Genomic DNA, 11165 nt, shown 5'->3' with positions numbered 1-11165 from the left:
AGTTTTATTTTCCCATGAAACGTACCATTTCCCTCTGTGGGGTGGCACAGATAGTCTCCATTAGAAAAGCCAACTTTCAGTCAAGTGTGTCTTTTCTAGCTAGAAACTCAAATGGGGCAAAGTGATTTCTGTGTGTGAGGCTGTGACTGGGCTGAGAGATAAGAGAGACAGCGAGAGAAAGAGACCTACTCGTCTGCTGACTACAGAGGAGTGAAGTGTCACAGCACGGCCTGGTTCTCTCAGGACAGGAAATGAGGACGGGAAGGGATCTGAGACATTAGCACGCACAGTGCTGATTCACGGCAAATTTCACCGCTGTCTTCCTCGAGTGCTGATAGTGCCATAGAATAAAAGTACTTGCCTGACAGTCTTCTGGGCCCGGGAAGGCTGGGTATGCAGGGAAGATGGGTCTGTGCCAGAGAACACAACCTACGGAGGGGATTTGGGACAGAGGTTAAGTAAGCCTCAGACATTTTTCTTTGCCATCAAAGCAGAGACAGTGTGTGATTCAAATGCAAAAGGTTAAATCAAAACTTTTACTTATCACTGGTAGAAATTCAATGTAGCATCTTCAACTTCAACATGGATCAACCAACAGGACTGGGAACATATAACAAAAGAGGACGGAGGCCTGATATGATGTCCACTAGGCAACATTTTTCCAAACAACAACTCAACCTGGCAAGACAGACAGACAGATAATCACACATAACTAGTTTACTTTAATGTCTTGGCAATAGAAGCTAGAAGCTAGAAATGCTGGTGTGACAATGTAATGATATTTTGTTTGATAGATATACTGTTCTTCAGAAAGTTCTAAACGTAGGTTCAGGAGGTTATTCACCCTCAAGCCATCCTATGACTTTCTTCTTTCATACAAATGCAATTGGAGTTATTTTTAAAAAAAAAATGTTCTGGCTCTTCCAAGCTTTATAATGGAACAGGTTTTAAGATTTTAAAACCCAAAAAACTGCATTCATCCATCATAAAAAGTTCTCCGCATGGCTCCGGGGGGTTCATAAAGGCCTTCTGAAGCGAATCGATGCACGTTTTTCTACTTACATTTTCCATTTTTAATAGGGTTTGGTTTTGTAATTCATAAATGTGTTGAACAGTAGACCACTATTTTCTATATTATCACTTCGAACATCTACATAAAGGATGCCAGGCTGAAACAGCAAGCCAGAAGTGATAGCATCAAATGTAAACCTGCCGAGCAGGGAAAAACCTTCAGCATATCGGAAAACCCTTCACACTTCGTACTGGAGCAAGACATTGTGAATGAATGTAACTGCCGGGTGTGTGTGTTCAAACATTACAGATGATGAAGCGTTCACTCATTTGGCTGGTAAAGAATAATTCAGTCTCTCAGCAAAGTGATAAAAGTGAGAGGGCCACTCAGGCAAAGAAAACACACTCAAGAAGGAAATCCAATTGAGAAAATTGGTGAGGACTGAAAAAATGTCTGAGGTGAGAGTAAAATAATAAACATGACCCTGTCGTTTATTTTTACTTTAGACCTCAATTAAGTCTAATTGCATTTTTAATGAGGGTGACATTTTTCAGCCCTAATGAGACTCGGAGAGGTGACGGCCCAGCGCCTCAGGAACTCTCAGTGTGTTTGCTGTTGGAAACCTCATATATCTCCGCTTTCTAAAAGGATTGTGCCTCTCTTTAGTTCTCTCTCACCCAATGTTTGTTTAAAATTCCAAACCTGGAATGTTTCAAGGGCATTAGGGATGGCTTGTAGAGTAACCAAACACCCAGCTATACAGATCAGCAGACTGTCTATGCATTGGTAAAAAGAGAAAGCACAATTTCAGACATTCTTTAAACTGTGAAACTAGTAAAAGAAGCCAGCATTAGGAGTTAAACTGCTCATAAATGAGGAACCTGAGATGCTGAAATGCAATCTGCGTCCAGGTGATAATCATTTCTCACAGCTCAGGCGTAATTACTCACATCACAGAAGGGCCATACGATCCAGTCCTCTGAGGAACGCCACATGGGCTTTATGCTGAAACACAAGAAACCCAAACCACGGCTATGAGCTGCTAGGCAGACATACTGAACAGTCAGACATTACACATTTAATTCATAACTGGGAGAGGACAGACAGCTCTGTGTGAGTGAGTGAAGTTCTGACAGCGATAATCAGACAAATAACACTCTTACAAAACATTTGCAGAAGAACAGCCCAGAGGAAAATGCACTACTGAGATATTTTTCCACACTGTTCTGTTCTAGGCCTAGCCACCAAATTAGACACATTAGATACTTTCTACAACCCTGCCGTGTTCTATAACCAAAGTTTCTGTACCTGTCAAGTGCAAGCAAAGTAAGTTCGGCATCTGTTTTCGAGCACACCGAAGCTCCCGGATCGCTCCAGTGATGAACAGCTGTACATATGTTCACTTTCTGCTTGTTAGGTCGCATTATTTTCCTTTTAGGGCGTTTGGCTGTGTACGGGAACATTCACAGAAAGCTCAAGATGCAAAGCACTGGAGTGGAAAGTAACCAAAAGTGCAAAAATGCAGTCTCAGTGTCGACGGAAGGTCATAAAGGAGAGAAAAAGATGTGTTTTTAAACAAAACGTGTTAGTATGGACAAGGCCTAGGCCTCCTATGGTCTCAAGACACATTGACATGGTGTCAAGACGCTCGACGTGGTGCAACAGCAAAAGACATTCATCTAGCACAAAGAAAACAAATTAAAAAGCAGTGCACTGGAATGAAAAAAAAATGTTTTGTGTTAAAAAAAGATTAAGAAAAAGATGTTTTTGACATGAGAAATCATGAACATTTCGCAAAACAAGCTCCAAGTTCATCTGTTACACTCTCAGCTTACAGCCTGACAGGAAGAAAGCACTAAACAAAGAGTCTGAATTACTTTTTCTATCAAATCAGTTTTACCATTTACAAAGACTAACGCCATCACAAAGACCTGCATGATATCTCAGAATAGTTATTATATATAAAATCTTAGTAAAAAGCATTTATGCTTCAGGATAGTACAAAATGTCAACTTTATACATGGGTCAAAGACAAAAAAGGGTTTAAGCATAAAAACAAATACTGCATACTGCTTTAAACTGTTGTTGTTTTTCCCCCAAAAAATATGAATTACTTTCACCCCAAATACTAATTAGTTATAATTCTACATTTTTAAAATTTTCCACTATCCTAGGTTTTGTCCATTTGTCAGTAAGAATTTTTTACTCATTTAAAACACAATCAAATTTAATATTCTACCTTATCCTTATATATATTTTCATATGTACAAGTCAGAATGTTGTTTAAATTTTTACATAAATATTGTGTTACACTTAATGACAATGTAACATTATTTCAACCAAATTTTGACATTTTATTTTCCAAAAACTTATTTGAAACCTTAAAAGTAGACACTTTACTTACATTTAATGTGCTTTCTATGGACATAAGATCACTTTTGTAAATTTCCTTTTACATGGACATCTTAACGTCTTCAACCCACATAAAGATATTTCTCCAATAATTTCTTCTACACTAAAAATAGAAACAAATTCCTTATTGTATTACCGTAAAAAAAATAATTTGTTAACACAGCTAATATAATTTGGTATTAAAGAGAAATCTTTAGTGTTCACATTGAAGGGGAGATCAGATGCCCATTTTCCACAAGTTGATATGATTCTTTAGGGTCTTCATGAATTTCAAAAATTCCCCAATAGTCGTGTAAAAGAATACCCTTTTTACCTCGTCAAAAACAGCTCTGTTCACAGCGACCCATTTCGCTGCATATCTCTTTAAATGATAATGAGCTACTGCCCACTCCGCCACTCTCTTCTGCTTTTTTGTGTATTTAGAGGCGCGTTACTATCTAAAACAAAACAAATACCACTGCATCCTCAGTGGCTCTGATGTCAGACAGCGCACAACTGGCTGAGGGTGGAAATATGCTAATATGGGACAGTCAGTCAGCGGTCGTGGGCGGGGCCTGAGCAGTATGACATCATACTGCTCAAAAAATCTAAACCGCTTGATAATTGAGACTTTAGGTTTTTTGGGGATTTAAAAAAGGAGTGAACATATTTTTATCATTGTGGTACATTTATATGCAAACACCATGTAAAAGTGAATTTTGCATCTGATGTCCCTTCTAAAAAAACTAAATTGGTAAAGCTGAGCAAAGTCTAACTGACATCTGTTCTGGAACTTGTGAAGACGTGTGAGATTAGTACAGTCCTTTTCTCATGAGAAAAATCTGAAAAGCAGGAGAATTAGGCCTAAATCTCCACTAATCTCATTACTGTCTAGGAGAAACAACTGAGATATGAAAGAGATCTCAATTGATACTGGATGGAATTTCTATCCATCCTGTGACAGATTTATTTCTGAATGATTTACCAGAGCTTTCAAACCAAAACAGGATCATAAACATGTACGCCCAAGTTCAGCAAACTTCTCTGCGAGTTACAGTACAGCGACATATGGGCCCTCTCCGGGGATCCAGGATAAACTGTGCTGCAATGCATCCTACTCAGACCTGCTAACTGAAACATACACGTTAACAGCAGGGGAGACGGGCGGCTGAGTATGAAAGAGAGCGAGCCAGAGGGAAAGGAACGCCGGCTAGTCTAAGCGCCGCAGTGCTAGGTGTCATGTTGTTTACATTCACTCAGACACGGTTCTGCATGTTCTCACCACTTATCTCTCCGAGTCAACAACAAGATGGAGCGGTTCCACGTCGTGCAGTGTTTCACTTTAGCTGTCCGATTGTTTAAAATCTTTTCTGAGCATGAATATTAATCTCTTTGAACGGGTTTTTGAAAGAAATACACTCAGCTAAACGGACTAGTCCTCTCGAATGCCCATTACAGCCAAATTCCACCAGTGAGGTTATGAAACCGGCTGACGCTAGCTTCTCAAATATTTGTGTCCACAATCTATTTTTAGCTTCATTTCACTGGCACCAACAGCAAACGGTTATCAGAATACAATAACGATCTGTCTGTTTGGTTTTGCTGAAAGGAATGCATCTCAATATGCCAGGTTATAAACATTTTTGAGATTCACACTGAGCCAGTTGAGTGTTTAGTTAAGCAGGAACAAATTACGCTTTGCTGCACAAACACCATAAAACCTTTCGGAGATGTTTAGCATTGTGTATGTGTTATAATATGAACAAATATAGTGGAATAGTTCACACTGGTGTTCTGTTCGTCAGACAAAGTGAAACTGCATTCAGACACCAATTATTTTGTATTCCCGTTTTCCACGGCGTGTTCCAACATGAGCTCACCGCACCACATTTGGAGAAGGCCAATATTCCTGGCCCTCTCAGCCACCAATCGGGCCAGAGAGATCTGACCCACGTTACTGTGTGGGAGGTTGCCATAGCAACTGTTTGTATCAAGTTGGCAAGTGGCGTCAATGATATTCCTGAGGACACCCTTCTAGAACCCCCCCCAAAACCCAGCTCAGGAAGTCTATCTGTATGCATTTTAACCGGAGAGGATTTGAATTTACACCCTGTTAACAAGCAGGATAAGACTCTCCAACAGAGCGGATTAATGCGGCGAGTGCGTGAGAGCGACGAATGGCAGAGACTCGCGCCGTCTGGCTCCCGCACGACAACATGTCAACGCCAACCGTTTCCACAGCGACTCCATCTCCTGCTCTCGGTGCGGTTTGAACTGCGCCAAACCGGTGGAAGGCATTTCCCCCTTTATTTTGCGTATTTATATATTTAAATATTTATTTATTCCGTTATCACGAGGCACCACAAAACAACACATGTCGGTAATCTAGGCTGTAAATTATGTGTGGTGGAAAATCCCTTTTCTGCATTTTCTCACCCAAATAGCTGTGTGAAGAACGTAAGCGATCTTCCAGTAGCGTAAATTGCGAGTTCTCTGAGGGTTGCTCAAGAGCTCTGTATCTGTGAGGAGCAGATCTAAATGGCTTTGCCTTTTCAAATCACTCCGCTTGGACACTTCAGTGGTTTTGGATTAGACTTCAACTTCCCTAATGCAAAACCATTTAAATACTAGCACATGTCGACGCCGGCTATTTACACCGTCACTGGCAGCTGAAGAAATTCCAAGTGTTTTTTTTCAAAGAAAATTTCCTCTCTGGAAATGAATGCCTTTTTGACAGTAATTGTGAGATCCAAGTACAGGAGTACGCAGACAGAATGCTCCCTAGACAGCAGTAACGGGGTGCAAAAACAAAGCAATTAGCTGTAGGCTCTAGTTGCCGTGTGACTTGCGTGAATGGAGCAGAGTGCTGTGATCGTGGCAGTATTGTCCACTCAGCCCAAAAACATAGATAAGAATCTTCGTCCTGCTCAGGATGTCCTAGTTTTGAGAGGCAGATATTTCTACACTAAAAAGATTCCACAGGCCATCCATATGCTCATCTAGCTCAAATTACCAGAGCATATAAAATCAATCTTATGATATATGCACTTAAAACTTCATTTTTCCTTTATAGGAAAGTGGACCAAAAACACAGAACCCAAATTTGTCCAATTAGCTCAGAAAAAAACTACTACCTGCCCGTGTAATGCAAAATTCAGTCCACTGTTGATTCCATTAGCTGAAAAAAACTTGCCAGATCAGACATAAATGCTTTATGATGTACCCAGTTAGCACAGTAACAGTTCGTTAGCCTGCTATTTCACAGATCATCTGACTTCTACCTTACATAAGTTCCTGTATGTATTCATAGCAGTATTTAAAGACCAGGTCATATGGTTTTTTAAATCATCCTAATATTCTGTTGGGAGCACTACCATCTATGTTGCCAAACCGTGTTTTTTTTTTTTTTTTTTTCTGCAGGTTATAGCGACCCGAGTAACATCATATTTAGCCCCTGGAATGCAAATTCACCAGGGGAACCTCAACAAAAAGCGTGTATTTTACACCCCGGAATGCGGGTTTTGTTGTGAAAACCTGGCAACCCTGAGCCTGCACCTTTACATATTACAATAATATAGTAAGCAAGTCATGCCCACAGCTAACGTTTAGCTGCTAAACACTTAACAAAACAATAATGGTGGATACATTAGCCGAGTGCTAACGTGACTAACTGATGAAACAATACAGTTTGTAAACCAAAATATGTCTAAGCTACATTTGTTTATTATTAAATGAAGTAAATAGAAAAACAACAGTCTACACTGTAAAAAAATGACCGTGAATTTCAGTGCAAAAAAACTGCAAAAATGCTACAGTAAAAACCTGTTAAATAGTTAACAGTAAAAGACATAAATTGACATTCCCAGAATTCCCCGTTACATTTTTTTTTTTTTTTTTTTTTTTTAATTTTATGTTTTTTTCTTCTTAGTTTTTTCTTAGCAGGTTTGTACATTAGGGTTATGTTTTACATCTAATGTTGTTAAATTAATGGTTATTGCATTATTTCAGTTTCATGTGTCTTAACATGATGGTGTTTAGTGTTTGTGTGAATGGCACTGTGCACCTTCTATATATGTTAATATTTAAAAGCTGTTTGTGATGAGCTTTGGTTCATCATTTGACTTTCTCATCACCACTTGCTTTTGGTGGTTATCAGTATATTACAAAGGTAAAAGATTTCAGACTTCAGTACTTCAAAATGTTAGTACATTAACATTATATCAGTTAATGATATTACCTGTTTACCTGTAAATTTAAGTGAAAACCGTAAAACGGTGCTACCATATTATTTTTTTATGATAAAATTCCAGAAACCACAGCTGCTGTTTTTTTTTTTACCTTAAATTTTATGGATTTTTTTTTTTTACAGTTTACACAATCAACACATTCTTAGGGCTCATGGTTTCTTTCAGAACTATTTCAGCAAGACCTAGGAAACCTAAAGCTGCACTAGGTATACATCACGTATTAAAAAAAAAATAGATATTTTGTGCACTCACTTGAAAATGTACACATACTGTATCAATCGTACTTAGAGGTTGTGGTTTGGAGATGCTTGTAAAAAATAATAAAAAATAAGTCAAAGAAGATAAAAGCCAAGATTAGAGAAGTAGTCCTCATTAACACTGCACACAGCAAAAGGTTTGAATTGTATTGCTGTGGTATTGAGGAAAAAATGAATGTTCACCACTGATTCTTCACATCATCTGTCAGCAATGAAAACAAAACAAACTTGCTTTCACAGCGCAAAACACAGCGTCTTCACAACATGATGTAAACACTAACTAGTGCAAGTATTTGTGGGCAGCAGGGTTGCCAGGTTGAAATAACTTCCTTTTGTGATCTGATGTGGCTTCTTATCATAGAATGAGGCAGACAATATATTCTATACTGTATGTCGAATTGCAATGGCTTGCAAATATACCTGAGATGGCTTGAAGAACACCATATATTATTGCAGACGAGTGTTTATTGTCCTTACATTTCATCATTCAAAACGTTTAACGTTATATCTTGTTTTTATTCAGTTACAGCAATAGCGATGCCTTTATCCATATATTTCCTGGTGGAACGTTATCAATGTTATCTCTTTGACGCATATGTGGATTTTCTGCACGAGGGCACCCTCTGGCGTCCAGTATGAATGAAACCCATACTATTTTGCATAAAATCGGAAATATAATACCTCTCTCAAATATTAATCAGACATAATCCACACTTTTTCCAGTGTACAGAGGTTTACATGAGTATTTTGTTAGTAATTAGATGCAAAAAAAAAAAAAAAACACCCTGATGTGGCAAGCTATCAGAACCGAAAACCGTGGTCAAAAACCAAGGTACGTATTGTACCATAGACTAACTGTATTGTTGCATCTCTATAAAATACATGTTTTTGGTCGGGATTCCCCTGGTTAAATGAGCATTCCAGGGGCTAAATATTACATTTTTAGGGTCGCTTCACCCCACAGACATGAAAAACATGTTGCCCGCGGCAACAGTGTTAAAGTAGCCCAACACTATGTAGATTTGGCAACATTGGCGGGAAGGTCAGACTGTTCGTATTTCACGGGCAGGCGGGGATTATACAAATGTGTTACCCAGTGACGAAGATCGGTAACAGGCAGAAGATTTGAAAATATGACGACTCGTTAAGGCGATTCTGAGTCGACTTTCTTTTGAGACATAGTATCTTAATGTATAATGCACTTTTTTAATTAACAGCTTTGTAGACTGTTTACGTTGAAGGACAGTTATGTTGCAAACTGCAAAAACCCATATGACCTGCTCTTTAATGTTCAACTTTTTTATGTTCAACAAGAAAAGCATGACTTCGTAGTCACTCCAACATCCTGTTTCAATCAGACTATAGGGTTTGGGTTCACCCAAAATTGAAAATTCTGTCATTAATTACTCACCTTAATGTCGTTCCAAACCCGTCAGAACTTCATTGTGTCGTGGTACTCGCATGAATGTGTGACAGAGACTGGCATGGAAGAAAAAAAAATGTTGCATGAAGTCGTTATTTTTGTTTTCTTTGCACACAAAAAGTATTAGCTTCATAAAATTAAGGTTGAACCACTGATATCACATAAACTATTTTAATGATGTCCTTACTACCTTTCTGGCCCTTGAACGTGGTAGCTGTGTTGCAGGGACAGAAAGTCAATAGAAATATCTTAATTTATGTTATGAAGATGAATGAAGGTCTTACATGTTTGGAACAAACCCAACAATTAAGACCTGTTCACACCAAGATATCTATATGAACTATATTAGCAATTTGGTCAGGTGCTACTTTAAATGCTCGAGTAGATTCTCTCGTTCACCTACTGGAAAAACATAGTTCTGAAAGGGATTACAGCAATACTGTTCCTCAGTTATTATTGTTACAACTTTCTTATTCTCAAAAAGTTAGAATGATTATTAGAACTTTATATTTATATTGTAATGACACCATTGTGTGGCCAAAACTGCAGCTTCTCCACTGACAAGCATTCTTGAGCCCACGCAGCAAAGAGTTTCAGACAGAAAACACATCAAACTGGTAATCAAACCATTTAACAGGGTCTTTTTTTAAATTAATTGGCTGAGGTTACACCGGCTGTTTCCAGCATATCCTGTCCTTAATTAATTGAGGAAGTCACCACTTCAGTGGTTAAAATGTATGAGGAAGATTGTGGGCTTGTCTTAGTCATTCTGTGAAGAGCAAAGAACACAAACACCTCTCAGAACACAAAAACAGGAAAATGGCTGGATTACCGGTCCAACAATCAGGAAGAGAGAGAGGTGAAGAAAAGTGCGATCTAGGTGATTGAGTGAATGAATCAGGCGAGAACAAACTAGATGAGATCAGGCTTGATTTCTGAATACAGGTCAATTTGCTCCTGTTTCTTTGCATTTTGACTGAATGAAGAAACTTGCCTCTGTGACTCTTTTGCAATCAACTCACAAATTCCCTTACAAATAACATCAGACTTGATGAAAAGTGCGAGACGTGATGAAAGCTCGCTCGGTTTAGATGCAGAAACTCGTGCACTCCAAAATAAGACATCACGCTCCTACCTCTACTTCTTCTTTTGAGTTTAAGAACAGAGTTAAAATCACTGACTACTGGCTCATCATCTAAATCAGCGAGTTGTTTGCCAAATACTTTGTCTTAGGTTTTTCACAGGCCCGGCCATGACCCTCAGGACACTGTGGGTGAACCTGTATCATAAGACGCCTGGCAGTTAGCCTGACCACAGGAAGTAAAAAGCACAACAGCCTTCAGCCACTCTAGGAATGTGGGCCAACCTCAAGAGACAAAGGGAATATTGTTTTCCTAAAGAGCCTAATAGAGAGGGAAATGAAACTATGCCAGAAATCTCTCTCTTTCCCAAGCTCTAATTCGTTCTTGCTTTCTGGCCATTCCTCTGCTCTGTGCACAATATGTTTGGGTCAAGAGTGGGTATGGCAGGGAACCTCAGCCAGAAGGGAAACAGCTGCTCCGGTGTTTGCAAGCACCATTAGACTGATACGAGGACAGGAAATGGAATTTATACCGGCCAGATGCAACTGCGCTTTAACAGGGCTGAGCCAGGCATCTTAATACTCTGCCTGTGACCTTCATGGGGGAATAAATTTTCAGGGCTGTGGTATCAGTGATACTGTCGTCAGCACCGGTTTACACTCCTGTGAGCCTTGCAGAGCAGACGTCGGCTCGCTATCGGGCCAACGGCGTGACCGCGTGTCCTCCATATCTCCAGGACTTTTCGGGTCTAAA

At 39.2% G+C, this 11165-nt stretch overlaps 1 long non-coding RNA gene across 1 annotated transcript; it reads right to left on the bottom strand.

Moving 5' to 3' along the window:
* Positions 1 to 358: 358 nt before the first annotated feature.
* Positions 359 to 2949, bottom strand: LOC127170567 (uncharacterized). The gene is made up of 4 exons (XR_007828378.1): positions 2321 to 2949; positions 1963 to 2017; positions 541 to 678; positions 359 to 429 (listed from the first exon to the last, which is right to left on the bottom strand). It is a non-coding gene; the product is annotated as an uncharacterized LOC127170567 (long non-coding RNA).
* Between the last annotated feature and the right edge of the window lie 8216 nt (positions 2950 to 11165).

The sequence above is a fragment of the Labeo rohita genome, chromosome 9, assembly GCF_022985175.1.
Source record: "Labeo rohita strain BAU-BD-2019 chromosome 9, IGBB_LRoh.1.0, whole genome shotgun sequence".
Classification (NCBI taxonomy): Eukaryota; Metazoa; Chordata; class Actinopteri; order Cypriniformes; family Cyprinidae; genus Labeo; species Labeo rohita.
The sequence above is the reverse complement of the archived record's forward strand: the minus strand, read 5'-3'. Positions and strand labels throughout refer to the sequence as shown.